Source organism: Sander vitreus, chromosome 19 (assembly GCF_031162955.1).
Source record: "Sander vitreus isolate 19-12246 chromosome 19, sanVit1, whole genome shotgun sequence".
Classification (NCBI taxonomy): domain Eukaryota; kingdom Metazoa; phylum Chordata; class Actinopteri; order Perciformes; family Percidae; genus Sander; species Sander vitreus.
The window spans coordinates 4,040,987-4,059,870 of record NC_135873.1 but is presented as its reverse complement, the minus strand read 5'-3'; the positions used below and the strand labels follow the sequence as shown (position 1 = coordinate 4,059,870).

The 18,884-nt window shown below is 40.6% G+C and overlaps 1 protein-coding gene across 1 annotated transcript in view; it reads left to right on the top strand.

The window, feature by feature from the left end:
• The first annotated feature begins 14,215 nt into the window (after positions 1–14,215).
• pea15 (proliferation and apoptosis adaptor protein 15) overlaps positions 14,216–18,884 on the top strand; it is a 50,817-nt gene continuing 46,148 nt past the window's right edge. The window contains exon 1 of the mRNA XM_078275508.1: positions 14,216–14,588. The gene's annotated coding sequence lies outside the window, so the exon portion shown is untranslated. The remainder of the gene's footprint in view (positions 14,589–18,884) is intronic.

The following is an 18,884-nucleotide window of genomic DNA, read 5'->3' as shown; positions in this document are numbered from 1 at the left end:
TTCACTTTCATTAGCCATGTAAACAGCTTAGTCGGAATATCAACTTTTTTGGAATAAGGGCAAAAACCGGAATATAGTGTGCATGTAAATGAAGTCATTGTTCAACGCCTCAGAACTTTATTCTAACTTCTAGTAGAGATCCTAAGTTTATAAAAAGTACCAAATACTGTATGTCCAGTTGAACTGTGGAGTAATGTGTATAAATTGACACACAATAACTGGAGATATATTTCCATTTAATGGAATGGTGCAGCCATGAAAACATCTTTGTTTTGAATATTTCACCCGTATTACACCATCCAGATGGGATATAAGAACAATGTTAATTTGAAAGAAAGCATAATGGATTTCAGCTTCGAGGCTTCATGGTGGTTGCTGCTTGTTATATCCATGCTGACTATCCTGCAGGCAATCGGAGCATAGCGGTGGGCGTCCACATATGACATCAACCTGTTGTTTTGTTTTTTTTCTCTTCTAAATCACATCAACTGACTGCAGCCGACTAGACTAGACTAGATTTGAGATTCAACATGTTTTAACACAAGATTTGTTTGACTAGTAGTTTATCACATCTGAGTAATCAAACCCAAGTCACAACCCCACACATTGCCACCTCCCACCAGGACCGGTCTGGCCCTGGTGCCCGCTCCCTCACTGTCCCACACCCACGGCCCGTATGCTGGCATAAATGTTGAAGTGTCTCCACACACAACCAACACACCCTCCTCCTCTGAGACACACACACACACACACACACACACACACACACACACACACACACACACACATACACCCACACCAACATGCCCAAGAGTTTGTAAAAATAAAATAAGATAAGATGCACGTAAGAGCACACTGTTTTTCAAAAAACACATACATGCACAACCCAAATATTCAGATGTAAACATGAAAATGTACTGTATATGAAACTCCAAGCAACCAGAGGGCAGAAAAGAGTGTAAAATCACGCACACATGCACATAGCACATGCATACATAAAGTTTCTTTGACATGAAATTGCATATCATTAGCAGTTAAGGCCTTGACATTTCCAGAAGCATTGGGAAAGGGCGTGTGCAGCAGCTGTGAGGGAGCCAGATTCTTTACAGTTCAGAAGTCCCAGTCTTTCAGGTGAGACACTTTGAATGGCTGTCAGACTCCACCTGTCTTCCAGGACGGCACTCAGCTGTTTGACTTCATGAAAGATTCAAAACTTGACTGTAGTGTCAAAATAAGACTTGAGGCCTGAATTTTCCACAAGGGCAGTTCAAAAACAGAAATGGCAGTCACAGTGAAATAAAGCATGCTTTACCAAAGTGTTTTAAATTTAAAATATAATTTACCTTTGTAGCTTAGCAGCTAATTAGCATAACTTACAGAAAGAGGCTAATATTTTCAGTTTGATAATTTGATGATGGAAGACAAAAAACATTCAGAACTTCAAATAATGCTGATGTACCGTTCAATTAATTATTTCACACAAACTTCTGAAGACCTAACTTACGAATGGAAGATTGTAAATGACCCCTCAGATTTGCTTTACTGAAATGATTGATACATTTCATATTGAAAGGATCCATTAAAACCAGTATGGCAAATCTTAGACATCCTTTTCTGACACATTTTTTCTGTCTTTACAAAAGTAGACAAAACTGATTGAAGATACTGCTCTTGCAATGCTTAATATAACGCATGAATGATAGATCAATTTTTTTTTAATTTCTAGTTTATTTTTCAATCACTTATTTTATTTTTTTCATATAACTATGTTTTTGTATGTTTATCATTTTGTATTGTTGTGCTTCTGTTCTTTAAAAATATAAAAATAAATATCCACACAAAAAAAGAAACTGAGATGGGGCTGCAAAGCATTTACAGTTGTCTTGTATTTGTTTATTGAGGCGGTGGTTATAGCGTGATACTGCTGGCTGCTGCTAACATTTCTAACCGCTTCAGGCTGCTGCACACTTGGTTTTCTACCATTTTACTTTTTTATCACATCACCCACGTTGGCCCACAGGGGACAGCATTTGCATTCACCATGAATATTTGGCAAGTTGGTGAATAAAATGTGAACATAGTGAAATGCAAAGAAATCAGGGTCTTTTATGGGCCTTAACTGCTCATCTTATGAACATTTGAGGACATCTGTGCCAGGACAGACTCTTGCTCTAGTATGCCCAAACTGTGAGACTATTAAGTCTCTGTCAAGAAATGTCAATATGAAAAGACTCTTTGACAGTTGGCTGACAACTGAAGGATGAGATATTGCTTAGTAACCGAAAAGATGACAGACTGACTGACTTCAGACCTAACAGTTGGTGTGTGTAGGATGGGTATATGTGCTGTACTAAGTGTGTGCGTGTATGTGTGAGCTGTGTTAATATGTGAAGCAAGGATGTGGAGAGAGACTGTGAGAGGAGGCGGGGTCAAGGGGTTTAACCTGCGGTATGCCTACAATCAAGAGACTGAAGCAGATGGTTGTGGAATCAGAGGGACATAGCCTGTCTTTTTTTTTATGGCATGTGACAATCAGGGAAACATACTGTGGCCATATTTTTCTTCCCACCCCTAGTGGCCATGATTCGATATTGCCTGAATAAATACTGGGGGGGGAAACATCGTCATTGACCCTAATGCGGGATATGCAGAATGGTCATTATCAACATTTTGTGTGGTGCATGAGTCAGACTTCCATATCTGGTTCACTGTAAACCTTAAATTTGTACCTGAAGGCAACACCCACTAAAGCAACCCCTTGCATCTTTTAAGATGGGATTTTTTTTGTTGGTCTAAACAAACGCATAAATTAGAAACCTGCCTAAGCTGTTTTCGTACATTTAACCAATTGCATGCTAGGATGAGTTCCACGCTAAGGAATAACTTGAAACATATTACAACAGATTGCCTGCTTTTATGCAACAAGTGTTTTATGGCAATATTTTGAAAATCCTCTGAAAAAGTAATTTTTCATTTAAAACATTTCATCTTTCCAGCTGCTTTTTATGTACATTTTAATAATTAACATTTTTACAAACCAAACAATCGGTTAATAAAAAATAATAATAATAATAATCAGCAGATGAATCCATAATGAAAATAATCGGATTGGAGTCTTATACAGAATCAGCTCCACCTCAACAGACTACAACAGTGAAATCCTGCTTTTACATTATGTATTAGTAGTAATTATCCAGTCTGGGGCATTTTTTTCTTCATTGAGTACTCTACTACTTTTACTTACTTACTTTTAGTGCTTTTGAGTACATATTACTGATTATACATTCCTTTAGCATTTTCAATCTGTAGGTATTAGCCCAAACTGAGAACATGGGCATGTTTGAGAAAAACATGTTTTTAAAAAGCACTTTGAATTTGAGTGTATTTACCTTTTACAACTAGCTGTTGCAATATTCTTTAATTTCCATTTGCCTTGTTCATTTTTTGATTGATATCTAGCAAAACCCACCTTGCTTAGTGTTCCAGATTTGCAATAATCTTTTTTCATTATCTCTCAAATTAACATTGAGACTCTTCTCCCTTCTATAAATCCCCTCAAAGCCTCCACAGCCTGCTGAGCCAACCAGACTGAAACAGTCATGTGCTTCAAGACAAAGACATCACTTTCTTTGAAGCCTTATCATCTTTTATTTTTATTTTTTTTACAAGTTGAATAAATGTGCATCATTTTTCCAACTGTTTCATCATTTTCCCACACACAGCTACATAATGCTGCAGCCATTTTGTGCTGTGATTAACGAGCTGTAATCAATACCTCTGCAGGTTTCTGAGCAACACCTAATGTGACAACCCTTTTAGGCCATTATTGCATTTTGTAATTGTGCCCTGGCTAACTGGCCTTGTGGGGAGGGTATAATTGAGAAAGTGCTGGTAATTTAGAGCAGTTATCGTTGTATGGATTTTTAACACAGACCTGGCCTAGCTGTGTCGGACTGCAAGGAGATGATGGAAGCAGAGGCACAAATCATAAATACGAAAATGGCTCGGGGAGAGGAAAAAAGTGTTGAGACAAGTGATGTGAATGTGCACAGCGGGATAATTCATCAAATCTGACATCTTTGACTATATCAGTTTGTCTATGTAGATTTTTTTAGGCTCTCCATGACATATTTGACATGATATCTAGCTGGAGTACAGAGCACAAAGATGGAAGCGTTTACCAATGATTTGCCCGATGACAATGATGAGAAACCCCCAAACGCTCCTTAATGTCATGTTAAGAAAATGTGTCATATAGTGTAATGTCATATGGGATTTGCCCGTTTTTATGACATGGTCCAAAAGTTTAAAGAAAATCTTTAGTTTATTCAGTCATTACTCATCACAGCACCAGACACCACCAGGATGCGATAAGCAAACCATGCTGAGGAGTCACAACCATCTGACACATTTAGACGAGGCAGGAGCATTTCAGGAGACCAAACAAAGCTCTGAATGACTCGAGTCACCCCAAGGAAATATGGATCTTGACTCGTGATCATCATTTTAACTCAAAATTCACTCATCCGTATTTATCAAAAATTGTTTGAAGACTAACTTATTGTATGTTGAAGGCATATGTTTTTCATCACGGTTAAACTATGGAAAAACTACCAAAAGAATCAAGATAAATAACACAAATTACCCTTTTAATTAAGGGAGACAGTTGCCATTTACATATAAAGCCCTGAGCTTAAGGCAACACATTCACATAAATCAATCAATCAAATTTAATTTAAATTGTAAAATCACCATTCAACATGGTCTCAGTGCACTTTACAATTAAAGGAACACAGAAATAACAGACAGCAACTAGACAATTAAACAGCATTAAAGCAGTAATAAGAAACAACACAAAACCAGCAACATAAGAGAATAAGTGAAAAAGGTTTGTGCAGGACGCAGGAAGGATGGTGTGTTATGGTTGGCTGTAATATAATGAGTAGATTTAAAAATGTCAACTGAGTGAGCTTCTTCAAAGCCCAGTTCAGACCAAAGATTCACGACAAGACAAACCATTTTAGAACGTCGGTCGGAACCGGCTTGCTCAGCTCGACTCAAGCCAGCTGATGGTTTCGCTGCGACTCAGCTGTTCAAGTCGCAGAGGCCGGTTTTAGAACGTAAGAGACGTCACCTGTTTCAACAGCCAATAGAGAAGTCAGTCAGTCAGTTGGTAAAGGCAGCTATAAACTATAGAAATAAAATTATCTATAATCCATTTCATTTTAATGTTACAAACAGCTGGTCGAAATGGCAGAGTTTTAGACGGAGCCTCAACGACTGCCCGAAAGCACGGTAACATTATATGGTCAAGCGAGATAGAGAGTGACTGAAGAGAAGAGAGAGAGCGCCCAGCGGCGTTAAAACAAAGCAGTGAATCAGAGAAATAAAACCTGTTTTTCATCAAACCATCACTAGAAATGCACCTGTAGCAAGCATCTCAATATCACTAATGTTATTCATATTTAGATGAAACAAATGATATATCCAGCTACAAAAAAGCCTAAAAGTTGGAACGGAAATACAACGAGGCGTTGTTATGGAGATGATACACTGTCTCGTCTTGTCGCATTGGTGTGAACTGGCAGGTCTCAGAACGCTGCAGACCGGCTCGTTGCAAGAAGTTGCAAGTTTCAACTTGTCTCCTTGTGAATCTTTGGTCTGAGCTTAACATGTAGTGGGAGGCCATTCCAAAGATGAGGGGCACGGTAGGAGAATGCTCTATAACCAACTGATTTTTTTATTTACTAGGGAAATGACCAGGAGACCAGCATCAAGGGAGCAGAGAGTGCGTGCCGGTGTATATGGTGTAATAAGCTCAGATAAATAAGGTGGTGCAAATCCATGCAGGGCCTTGTATGTTAAAAGAAGAACCTTAAAGTCAGCTCTAGCTTGCACTGGGAGCCAGTGAAGAGTGGCCAGAACGGGTGTTATGTGATCATATTTTCTAGTTTTTGTCAGGAGTCTGGCTGCAGTGTTCTAAAGAGGTTGAAGGCCTCTAGTTGCACAACTGGGAAGACCAAAAAAAGGACATTGCAGTAATCAAGTTGGGAAGACACAAATGCATGGATTACAGTTTTAGCATCACAAAATGATAAGATGGGTTGCATTTTTGCAGTGTTACTGAGATGGAAAAATGTTGTCTTGGTAATAGCCTTGATGTGAGACTGGAATGTCAGACGAGGATAAAAAATAACCAAAACCAAGGTTTTTGATGCTCAAGCTTTCAGAGATAATACAACCTAGAGATGAGCCGATACCGATACCAGTATCGGTATCGGCTCCAATACTGCCTAAAACGCTGGTATCGGTATCGGGAAGCGAGTTAATGCACTGATCCGATACCACGTAATAAAGCCCTAAAGAAAATCTACGTTAAAGTAGTTTATGTTCTTTTTCCGTTATAACTGACTGTCAAACTGGAGAATAAAAGAAAGTTCTGGGGCGTTCATTGTTTGTGTTTGTTCATGTTTCACAAAGAGTTTAACCTGAGCCAGACCGATAACAAAGATAGAACTCATATCACATCATACAGGGATGGTAGTATACAGTTGTTAAAACATAATAAAATATATGACACACTGGTATCGGATCGGTACTCGGTATCGGCAGATACGCAAGTTCAGGTATCAGAATCAGTATCTGGAAGCAAAAACTGGTATCGGGCCATCTCAAATACAACCATCAGTATTAATACACAGATTCTCAAACAAGTGACCATGTTTGGCTGGTCTTACTACTACTGTCTCTGTTTTATCAGCATTCAACAGCAGAAAGTTCATACCCATCCAACTTTTTTTATGTCTGATACACATGCCTCTAAATTTAGGAGTTGGGAAAGGTTGTTTGGCTGTACCGGTACATATAGCTCGGTATCATCAGCATAGCAGTAAAATGTAACATTGGATTTGCTAATAATGTCAGCAAGGTCTTTGTAAATGTGAACAGTAATTGCAACAATTTCTAAGAGCATAATAATCACTGATTTTTTTCATATTGTTCATAGTAATAGTAGTGCTTTTATTATTTAATCACAGAAGCAAGCACAGCAGAAAGCATTAAAGGGGGGTCATGGTTTAACAAGGGAGGGCAGGGTTTGTCTCTCTGTCATCAACAGTCTGCTTTGTACGGTTTGCCATTAGTGCGCCGAGCTGACTGTCTCTGTGTTTATAATGGGGTCTGATGCCCTGCACTGCTGGCCTGCACTTAGTGCTGTTAGTGATTAGACCTCTGCCTTTAATTTCTGCTGCAGAGTCAGTCTCATCATGTTGGAATGGTGGGGGGGGGGAGGACAGGGGAAGTGACAGAGAGGGTGGGGGATGAGAACAGGAAAGATGCCAAACATAGATCAAAATACGGGTGAGCACCTTGTGAGTTTGAGTGTGTAAAGGGAGAAAAATGTCTATAAAAGAGGATTAAAAAAAAGCACAGACAGGCAGTGAGTGATGACTGCAGGCAGGTGAGACGGCAGAATGATAAATGACAACAGACACCTGGTGGAAGGAAGACGGAGAGAAAGACGGTCTCTATATCGTGCCTGACTGATGGTGTCGCATGTTGAAACCCATTAACGCATGTTTCTTAAAGGGGAACTCCACCCATTTTTTCACATTAAAGTCTACAGTTTACAGGTGTTAGGGAGTACTGCATGTGTCACAAAGTGTAGCCAGGCAGCTAGTGTGTTTTTAATATTGTTATTGTATATAGTGTGGTGTTTTGCTTTTGGTTATTTTCTTGGTATTTCTTGGTATGGTTATTTTTCCTGGCACAGACGCTAAGGACGCTCTCCAAACACACCGGTAGCGCATCTCCTAATGAGGTGAGATAGGAGCTACATATGTGTTCTGAGGCTGAGAACGGGGGACGGAGATGTGGAAGAGATCTGAGGTGGTGCGGAGCTAGTGGGCGGTCAGGAACTGCGGAGGCACCATTGGATGCGCAGGACGACGTGCAGTGGGACTGGCTTGGACGGCGGAGCTGGCCGAGGACGAGGACAGGACCTGAGGTGGTGCTGGTCTAGATAGCAGTCGAGACCTGCAGTCAGGACCCTGCGGAAACGCCCTTTGGGAGTGCAGGACGACGCGCAGTGAGACATGCGAAGGACAGTGGAGCTGAACCCAGGATTAAGGGGCAGGCTGTCGGACGAGGGAAGAAAAGATGATATCTCTGCTTCTGCTGCATTGAATTTGATCCTTTTTTTCTGTTTATTTGATAAAATATTTCATCTATGAACATTTGCTTTCCAAAAAATACATGGTTATATAATGCCATGCAGAGCATGTGATTTGAAACACTGGAGCTGAAGCCTGAACTTGAGAGTATGAGTTCATGTAGTGGCTGTCATTATCTTTGCAGATGATTTTAATCAAGCGAAAAGACCGTAGAGAGGTAGAGAACGTAAGAGCAGCAGAATAAGAGATTTAAATGAAATGGGGCACAGTGACTCTGCATTTTCATTGTTTCTCTTTCCACTGACTCATCCCTTTCAATGAGCACATTCACACACACTGACACAACAGTCTCTCTCTGTTGATCTCTATTCTGTCCTTCCTCCATCCTTCCACTCTTCCCTCTCTCCATCCCTTTCTCTTGGTTACTTCTTTTTGATTTCTCTTCCGTCCTTCCCTCCCTCCCTCCCTCCTTCCTTTCTCTCCAGCTGAATCCTCAGAGTTGTTTTGTTTGGGAGAACTTCCTTTCTGTGGCTCTTTCTTTCCCCCTCACCGGTCTTGTGATGAGAAAACAAGAACTTCCCTATTTTTGTCTGCTCTGGGGAAAACACACAAGCACAATCAAGCACAGATTCACATAAAAATAGAGAACCGGTGTTTTTCTATTAAAATGGGCATCAACCAAATTCACATGTCATGCATAAAGAGCTTGGCTTTGTATTCAATCTGGCTCCCGTTTGTCAGTTAGGACTTCCACATTCCCCAGTATGCAAACACACTCACACAAACACACACATGCTCTCTGTACATTGGATGTGCAAAAACCACATCCAGTACATTAAACTGTACTGCAACTGTACTGGCCCAAACATCAATATTTTTCAGAATACCTGGTTTATTTTAATAACCCCTTATCAGCCCTTCCTAAAACTACATATGCACATGGGACTTACTGTATGATATGAACATGTTTCTGCAGGTCTTTCCTGTATTGTCGTCCTCGTCTTCCCTCTGTTCTATAATTCTATAAACCAGTGGATGGACCCCTCGATTACCCCTCAACAAACAAATTTCGCCTTTCTTTTTTAAAGGATAAAGCTGACATACTATTTTTGTATTGTCAACCATTTCCATGGTAAGACCAAAACCAACAGTTCCTTATTTCATCTCTCAGTTCTTCCCAACTTTCCTAACCAGTTTGTCAAATCAGATCAGGACTCTTTGGTTCCTGCTGATGACGTAAATCTTCAAAAACGTATAACGGATGGCAAATATAGAGTTCCATTTTTAATTTATTAATTTATTTTTTCATGGTTGCATCACACATTCTACATGTCTTGTGCATCATTTTATAGATATGTGAATCTATCTAATCTATGGGTTTGGACGAAGACGGGTTTGTACTTACCAGTGTGCCATCACTGAGGTGTAATGGGTCAAAGAAAGTACACCCATGGGCATTAAGATATGTTTATTTAGTCCTTTGTAAACGTAGCATGTTGTGAGATTATTAATAGAGCGGTTAATGGTAGGTTCCGTACTGTGGCAGTGTTTTCTTCTCTGTAAGGGGCCCTTTTCCCACTTCCATTTCTATAGTTCAAACTCCATGTGAAAGTGTTTTGTTACTTGTCAGAGTCAGAAAATGTTATATTTTATAGAGAGTATACATAGAAACGATATGGACTGTGTTCAGTCATCGTTCTCTGTGATTAGACGAAGTTGGTGAGCCCTTCTCTGTTTGTAATGTTGAGAGCATTTCCATAAATCCCAGCATGCTAATCAACATATGGCCTCCCAGGGAGCCAAAGATCATCAACTGACTCATGCATCACCCACTGAGAGCTATTTGAATAACTGACATGTGAGGTTAGAGAAAACAGGTTGTTATTTTTCACTTCATTTTACATTCGGTGATGTATTCGGTATTTATACAAATGGGAAGTTAACCCTCTCTGTCAACACTATAAAGTGAAAAATATATTTTACATTAAAGCCATAAATAAAGAAAAAAATCCACTTTAGATTTGTATACGTAAGTAGGTGTGGATGCTTGTGTATCTGTGTCAATGTCAATCCAAAAAGCATTCTCTGTTCTCTCAAATGCAAATGACTGTGTGCTTATTTGCATACATTAACAACAATGTGCCTATTGTTTCAGTGAAACCAGCCGGTGAGAGGGCTCCATTTCATTCAGCTGGTTACAGGTGGAGGAACCCTCGTATCATCTTCCCGTCGACCACGCACTTGTTGTCCTCCGGTTTGGTTTGCCTGTTTATAAAGCATAAAGTAGCCTATAAATTATCACCCAATTCTGGATTACAGCTTCTTGACCACTAGTTTTACACTTCTTTTTGGAATGGATGTTCAATAAACCTCATTTACTTGAAATGATGCTTCATTTTTTTTTTAAATAAGCAGAAATTATAAAGGATATTATCTAATAGTTAAGATCAGAGGAACATATGTTTATGGATTATCACAGATCTTATACATTATAGTATACATTATACGTATAGGTATACATTAAGTAGTGATAATTAATTAGCATATGGAACCATCCATGTTATTTTTTGGGAAATTTGGTTAAAAGAAACCTCTATTTCTGATATAGAATCTTTGAAAACGGGCCAAATTTGACCCGAGGACAACATGAGGGTTAAACTGTGTGAAGATCTGGTTTTAATAGCTGCAATGTTGTGTTCAGCAACACACAATATTTAATTAGATACATTTTCAAAATAATTTTTTTAAATGTGCATACAGATCTGATGTTTTTTTTCTATCCACTGCCAAAAAATGGCAGTCTCTTCGGCTGAACGGGTACACCAACTTTTCCAACTCAGCCAAGTGTAAATATGTCGTTTAGCGATATTTCAACTTCAATGAATGTCAATGAAACGGCCCATTTATGTGAGGTCCTCTTGTACGAGTAGACTTTCTATTTCACAATTACTGTTTTCTGTCAGATTGCTTAGATTTCGACATTTCCGACCGCACTTGAAGGCAGCTTATTTCACAGCTGGAGAGAGAGAAAGAAAAGAGACGAGCGAGACAGCGTAGAGTGCTTTGTTGTTGCAGGAAACATTCAGCTATTACACAAACTCCCGGGCAGTTCAGTGCTTGTGTTTCGTTTTTTACCCTCATTTTTTTTTTTTTTTACTTCCTTGTGACAGCGATAGAGGCAGTGATGTTTCCCGTTTACTGTACGGGACTCTCACACCACCTCAAACCATAGCTCAAAACACACCCACAAGTCTGATCGGCGGTTACATGATTGGCATTGATTAGCGTGACGTGGGGTTGCGTTTCTCCAAAAGTTGAGTCTGTCTCAGCTTTTCCGCGGAGACCCACTACGTTTTTTGAGTGTCCCCCCCTGCGGCAACCCCCGCCGCAGCCTAAACGCACTACCCCCATTCAAAATGAATGGAAAGACCTGCGTTTGTAATGGCCAACGCAGGCAGTGTGAATGGAGTGTGTGGTAGAGCGAGGGACAAGTGATAGAGTGATGGCGATTAGCTTTGGAGCGAGTACCGACTCTAGAGTCATAGTGAGAGAAACAAAGTGTCTCCCCTGTGGTTTCTGACCACGGTGGGAAATCTGTGGCAGGAAAAGTTAACCCTCTCCTTGATTTCATGTTGTTTATGGAGAAAGAGAACCAGGAAATGAGTCGGGGGGGGGATGCAACACTACCAAGCCACGGCCGAGCGACGTGCGTGTGTTGTTAAATTTTTCGAGAGGTGCACATCAGGCTACGGCGTAGGGTCCGACGTAGGTTTGTGTCTTCACGTACCTACGTGCGTAGCAACGGCGTAGATTTTACGCAGAAGTATAAATCAGCCTTTAGTCTACTGATAAGTCAATAGAGCATGCAATGGGTCAAGCTGATATGTTTAGAGCGCCCTCTGCTGAATCACAAGGCACACTACTTCGACTGTGCATTTTGAATTCAAACAGGTCATCACAGTTCGAATATTAACTACATTCGTTCAAGTGACGGCCCTAAATCACATACGAGACATGAGTGTGGCGACGGTGCTATCAATGGTTAAAATCTGTCACGCTGTTGATAGCTAGACGTACAAACAAGACTTAAACACCAAATCTTCAAAATGAAGTGACTATACTGAATCACCATTGTGACACTTCATGCATGCATTACTTACGGTTTAAAAGCTTATAAGAGACGACCAAAGGCACAAAAACGATCATGATGAGAAAACTCTGTAAACAGGGCTTTCATAGGCCTAGTTTTGCACAGAACTATGTGTAATAAGTGTGTAAAAACATCACAGTTTTCTCTTACACTCTTATTCTGATGAGGACTGAAGCACAGTTCAAAGACCATCTTGGCAATTTAGTCTTACAAATGGACACACCATTAGAATTTATTAGCTCTATGTAGCTGCAAGCAGGATAATTTCTTTCAGTTTCTTTCATATTGTATATTCCACTAATATTCCTGTTTACATGTAGCCATGCAAAACAGGATTTTTTCAAAGTTTTCCAGCGGCGGTGGACTTGTTGGACCGTGCAAACACAGCGTCCCTCTTTCATTCCTTCAACCAGCTTCTCGAAAAGGTCGGCGTAGCGATGTGTGCAAATATCCAAAAACCTGTTGATATCCAAGTCTTTAATGTTTAAAAGTAGCTGTGTTTCTCCTTCTTATCGGGTCTGCAGCCTTGCAAACTGTTCGCTGGTTGGTTTGTTTACAGCAACCATAGCAACGCACATACCATAATAAGCATATTCTGAATGCGCTGTATACAAGAATGCCTCTAAAACCCGAATAATACCGGAATAACCCACATGTCTTAATCGGAAAATGCTATATTTGGAAAAAGGCCTTCCAACCGGAATATGCTGTTTAAATGACCTGTATCAAATTCAGAATATTCTGAAATAGTCATATGGAAGATCAGTCCTGTTTTCCTACCTGTATCCATTTTAATTATACTGCAGGGCAACATTTCTTTCAGCAGGACAGACAAGAGAAACTGATGGATGGTTTAACTTTATTTGAGGCATCACACCCAGCAGCACAGCTCCTGTTGGCTCCCCATCAATTTTTTAAAAGAATTGGCTTGGGGGTGGGAGTGGGGGTGTTTTGGATCGTGTTGTGATGGAGAGAAAGAAACAGGAGGAGGGATTTGCAGACCGGATAGCGCGGTGACATCAGCTTTGAAAAATGTGTGTGTGCAAGTGTGTGTGTGTGTCTGAGTGTGTGCCAGTGTCTGAGAAAAAGTGGAATCAAGAGGAAGCGGGACAGGAAGAGCTCTCACTTTGTTATTTTTTTACCCAGGACCAAATGTCAGGCAAGGAGAACAGGAAACAAGAAAAAAGCTGATTAAAGAAAAGTCAGTAAAGGTAATGGTGTCATGAGTAGCATGTAGCACATGTTCCCATCCATCCATTCAAGGTGTAGAGATCCTATACTATATAATGTAATTTTGATCAGACCTTGAACATTTTTAAATAAATTGTGGATGGTGGTGAAAAGGCTTTCATGACTTTGTTTTTGCGGCCTTGGGGCCCTATGACCCCTCCACCAGATGAACTCTAGACAGTGCAACCAGTACACCTTTGCTAGAATAATACTTATGAACAAAATAAAAAGATTTTAATTTAGAAATTTAGAAATATTGTACTGCTGCTATAATTCCCTAACACATTTGCAACTAACCGAATTACCAAAACTAGTTGACATGCTGTAAACCTCTGGCTTTTTGGGCCCCTCGGATTGCTGGGCCCTGGGGCAGTTAACCTCCAATCAGTTCGGACTGTCCTCGGGTCCCTTTAAAATCAATTTGAAAATAAATGTATGCATACGGACCTCTTCTGTGACCGTTGATGTCATCCACATAAAGTTATTGAAATCTGAATTCCCCCCACACACACACACACACACACACACACACACACATTTTAATTCATTAACATTCACTATAACACATTGAGAGAGTGAGCAGTTGTTTGCAATAGACGATCTCTGGACGAATCAGACAGCGAGCTTAACAGAGAGAGAGAGAGAGAGAGAGAGAAAAAAAAAGGCGTTTCCACGTTTCAGCAGCCGGTGACTGAGCAGCAGACAGCGAAGCAGACGGCCACAGAGCGGAATCACGGTCATCCTGAACATTTCCGTTTTTATTATCTACAAAAACTGACTGACAGTTCATCTCACCCGTGTCCCCTCCACGGCCGCGTTTCCCCACGCTGATGAAACAGACTCAAATCCATCACAGAACGACTTGAAACCGCAAAAGTGAACCGAGATTGGCCGAGTGGACTTTTTTTTTTTTCCATTCCTGCAGCACGTCTGTCCCGTCTCATTCCCACAGAGCTGCTTTCTGTGAGATCCAGAGGAGATTATCTTCCCGCATCTCTCTCCCTGTCTGTAGCTGACTCATATCTGCTGCTCTCGGGGTGAGTAGGCTACATCTCTTTTCTGCATTTCTCACTGCTCTCTCTTTTTCTTTTTCTTTTTTTTTTTTTTTTTAAGTCTAAACGTCCCGGGTGTTGTTCATTAGTTGGGCCGTGTTGGGAGTCACCCTTCCGTCACCCTCCTCTATTCATGGATATGGATCATTTCTCTCCTCACAAACCGTTACGTGATAGCTGTGTGAGGGACTCGCCTACTTCAAAGCCTGCCTGTAAAATGTAGTTTTCCGGCGTGCTGTTGGCATCAAAAAGGTAGATTTAACAGGGGGGAAAAGTTGAAGACATGGGGCGTTCATGGCCTTTATGGATATAGAAATCTCCAAAAGATTTGACCAAAATAGCAGAAAAATCACCCAAAAAATAAAATGAATATATTTGAAAATAGAAATGTTTTGTTGACATGACACTTGGCCTGTTGTAGGCTATCTGTAAAGTGCTGTGAAGTAACAAAGCCATGCGAAATGTGCAATGCCTTGTTGACTTGACACAACTCAGTCATGAACTTGACTGTTAAGTGGCAAGTTGGTGAATTTTCCCATTCAAAAGAGGGCATTTAACACACCATTAATTAAAACTAATTGGATTGGGTTTAGTGTTGCTGGAGGCATTCAGGATCCAATGTCCTTTTCATTAATTCCCTGCCAAATATGCCCATAGTACTCCCATTGAAACTTGATTTCCTGTTTGTTCTCATAAGTTACATTATTTATATAATATTAGCCTATATGCGTCTCCTTACATTGTGATGTTTTCTACAGGGTCATATCTGTATTTGTAAGGATAACTGCAGACAGATTATCAGGAATGTTCTGCCTCTAAAAACCACAAAACTCAGTCATAGGAAAAAGGCAATAATAAACTGCCAGCAACCACCTTTTTGTGTGTGTGTGTGTGTGTGTGTGTGTGTGTGTGTGTGTGTGTGTGTTTGTGTGGAAGGGGTGGGTCTTTTATGAATGGATGTGTCTGGCCTGCCAACACAATGTGCGTGTATGTGTGCTGTGAGGGGTGGGAGTGACAATAGCTGGTTTATATCACCTAGTAACCCTGTATTTTCTGTGTTTTATTCCCCTGATTGTGTCATAAAAGTATTCCTATTTTTTTTGGCCTACAATGTTTTTTGCTCAGACTCAATGTAGAAGACATGATTAAAAAAACATAAAAAGACAAGACAAAGTTATAACAGAAACACTGAGTTAAAGTAGGCCTGTTATGTAAAGTTAAGACATTCTGTTAAAGGTGGAAAGACGTTTAATACCTTTTTTGTTTTGCCTTAAATAGATGTCATTTCTTAGGAACTCATATTAGCGTGGCAGCGGTAAATATGAAGCAGTGAAAGCCATTATGATTTGGATACTTTTACATGTTTTAGTGTATTTTGCAATACAGATGCTCTGTTTTGTCTTATTATGATGATTATTTTCTTGCTTAGTCCACAAATGTCAGAAAATAGTGAAAAATCATCACAATGTTACAGAGCCCAGATTACGTAATCAACTTGCTTGTTTGGTGTGACCAACAGAGATATTACCATAAAACAAAGATAATAAATAATAAACAATGGCAAACGATTCATGAGTTGTCGGAACAATTGCTTGATTCATTTTCTAATCGTTTCACCGTCCCTTCTCTTGCATCCTGACCACGAGTGACACACACATGCTGTACATACACCTATGTACACATGTACACATGTACACATATGACAGCTGTCAGTTCATTTCCTATGAGGCTGCATTCCAGTCATATTATCCCTCCACAGTGTGCACGTTTTACAAGCTGTTAAACAATCCCAGTATAGCGGAATAGAGTCAACTTTATTTTATTGAAACAGTAACTGCTGTTGTAAATTCTAGTCAAGTTTCAAGTCTTTCATAAAGTGCTAGCGACAGTGAAGCGTCCCTGTAATCCGTTTTTGTGTGTGTGTAGTTTTGCAGGTTTATGAGGACATTTTTGAAAAGTGGGGATTTCTTCAAAGTGGCTTCGTGAGGGTTTTAAGGACAACATTAGATTTAGTTGTAGGTCAAAATTAGGGCATATAGTTGTGTTTGTTAGGAGCTAGGGTCCTCACACCTATACGCGTGTGTGTGTGTGTGTGTGTGTGTGCGTGCCTTGACTCAGCTTTTTGGGAGCCTGTCTCCTCTCTGATATCGATCTGTCTTCTCGGACAGAGAAAAAGAAAACTGGGCAGCGCAGCAGAAATGTGCTTCCTCTCTCGGGTTCACTTCCTCTCTGTCCGCGTCGGTGGTGTCGGTTGTCCCCCCGCCGCCGCCAGGGGAATGTTTGTGGTTGACTGTTTACAGGAACTGAGTCAAACACAGTTTTTGGGAAGATCAGCGTTAAACTGGTGTAACTTGAAGCAATGAAAACAGAAGAAAAACATGTCCGTTTTTTTTCACGCCTCCCTTGTCAGCAAGCTGTTTATTATCACACATTCCAGACAACTGACAGTAGCATAAAATAGACTTCACCATCACCATAAGAAACAGTTTTCAGCCTAACATGTTACTTTAAATAATGAAAGGAAGAGCATTTCTTCGCCGCAAATTGAAACCCATATATTCACCCAAAATGTGAAAGTGTGGTGTCAAGTATGGTTACTTTTGTAACCACAGGAAATGAAGAATGGAAAGTATGTTCAGATGAAACTGGACTCTCTCCTCCCTTTTTGGTTTCATTTGGTATGAAACATCCCAGATTAGCCAGAATGGGAAACCACAGCATGCAGTATCTGACTCACTGACATCATCTTGCAAAAGTAGGGCTGGGTAATATGTCAAAAAGTAATTATTCTTTTTCCCTCACATAATGAAGCAGGACTAAAATATGATTAAAACATCACATTTTGTAGACCTACATGTACAAACAGTTACAGTTAGAATACTTAAAGCAACACTATGTAACTTTTCCCGTTTCGGCCCCCCTACAGGTTGTCTCATTGGAACTACAGCTCACGCTACCCACCGCTTCGGCCCCCCTACAGGTTGTCTCATTAGAACTACAGCTGCAGCTAAAAGTTATATAGTGTTGCTTTAAACACCTGCACCCCTTGCTTGGCTGGCAGCACCATGAATATCTGTGACGGCAATCCATCCAGTAGTCACTAGTCACTAAAGCAAATAAAGTCTTCCTCCTGGTGGCGCCAACACAGCACACTGAGTAACTAAGATCACATCATGCTGAAAACCAACACAAATGTGTGTGGTGTCAAAGTAAGGACTCGGATATCATGAACAACCTGTGTTTTTCAGCCTCGCCGTCACTCAGAAAGGATCACTTCCTGCAGCGGTGGATCCTCTTGACATGTAATAGTGCGTTCCATTTGTACTCGCAACTCGGATTTTCCGAGGTCAAAGTCGGAAACACGCCCCCCTGACCTCGGATTTCCAAGCTCAGAACTCGGGCAACCACTGAGTACCCCGAGCTAAAAATCCAACATGGCTGCTCCGTGCATCAACAGTTGTGAAAGCTGTAGTAACATACAGTTATAGGCACTTATTTGTGTCTCACTAAATCAGTTGTACACGCAGCGCTGTCCATATTCTATCTGTGGACAATGTTGTTATGCACAAAAACACAGCGTAATGCGTTGTTATAAACTGGCATTGCTAACAATGGCTAACCTGGCTAGAGCTAATGAAAACAAACAAATCCGACTTGTAAATGGAACGCATTCACTCTCATGTGTGACGTCATTCCCAGCTTCGGCTTCCGAGTTCCGAGGTAAATGGAACGCACTATCACTGTCAGACTACCCATGCCTTTTGTTTCCCACCCCTCCCCCCTTGCTGCGCGTTTGTTTACTTTCACCATGAGTGCGCCGGGATCTCAGGAAGCTACGAGTTACACAGGGTCAGTGTCATTACGTGGCGTTACATCATTGCCTGCAATCTGCACTACGGCTGCTGCTGCCACCCACTCTTCCTCAGGTCTGTTATTGGTATCCATTTACAGATTAAACTGTTAGAGCAGATGCCACATTCTAACTGAACAGGGAAAGGCTCCTGAGAGTAAACAACTACACATGTTCTAGATATGCAACAAGCAGAAGAACCTGAGTTTAGTACATGCAACAACATTTGCATAGTAATCCTGCAGGAAAGATGCAAAGCATGAAGTGATGCGGAGAACGATAACATTATGGAATAGTCCTCCAGCTACAATCTCCAAATCTTTGTCTATGTGTCTATTAATGATACTTAAGCTATGTTCACACCGCAAGTCTTAATGCCGAATTCAGATATTTTGCTCAGATCCGATTTTTTGTTTGGCTGTTCACATTAC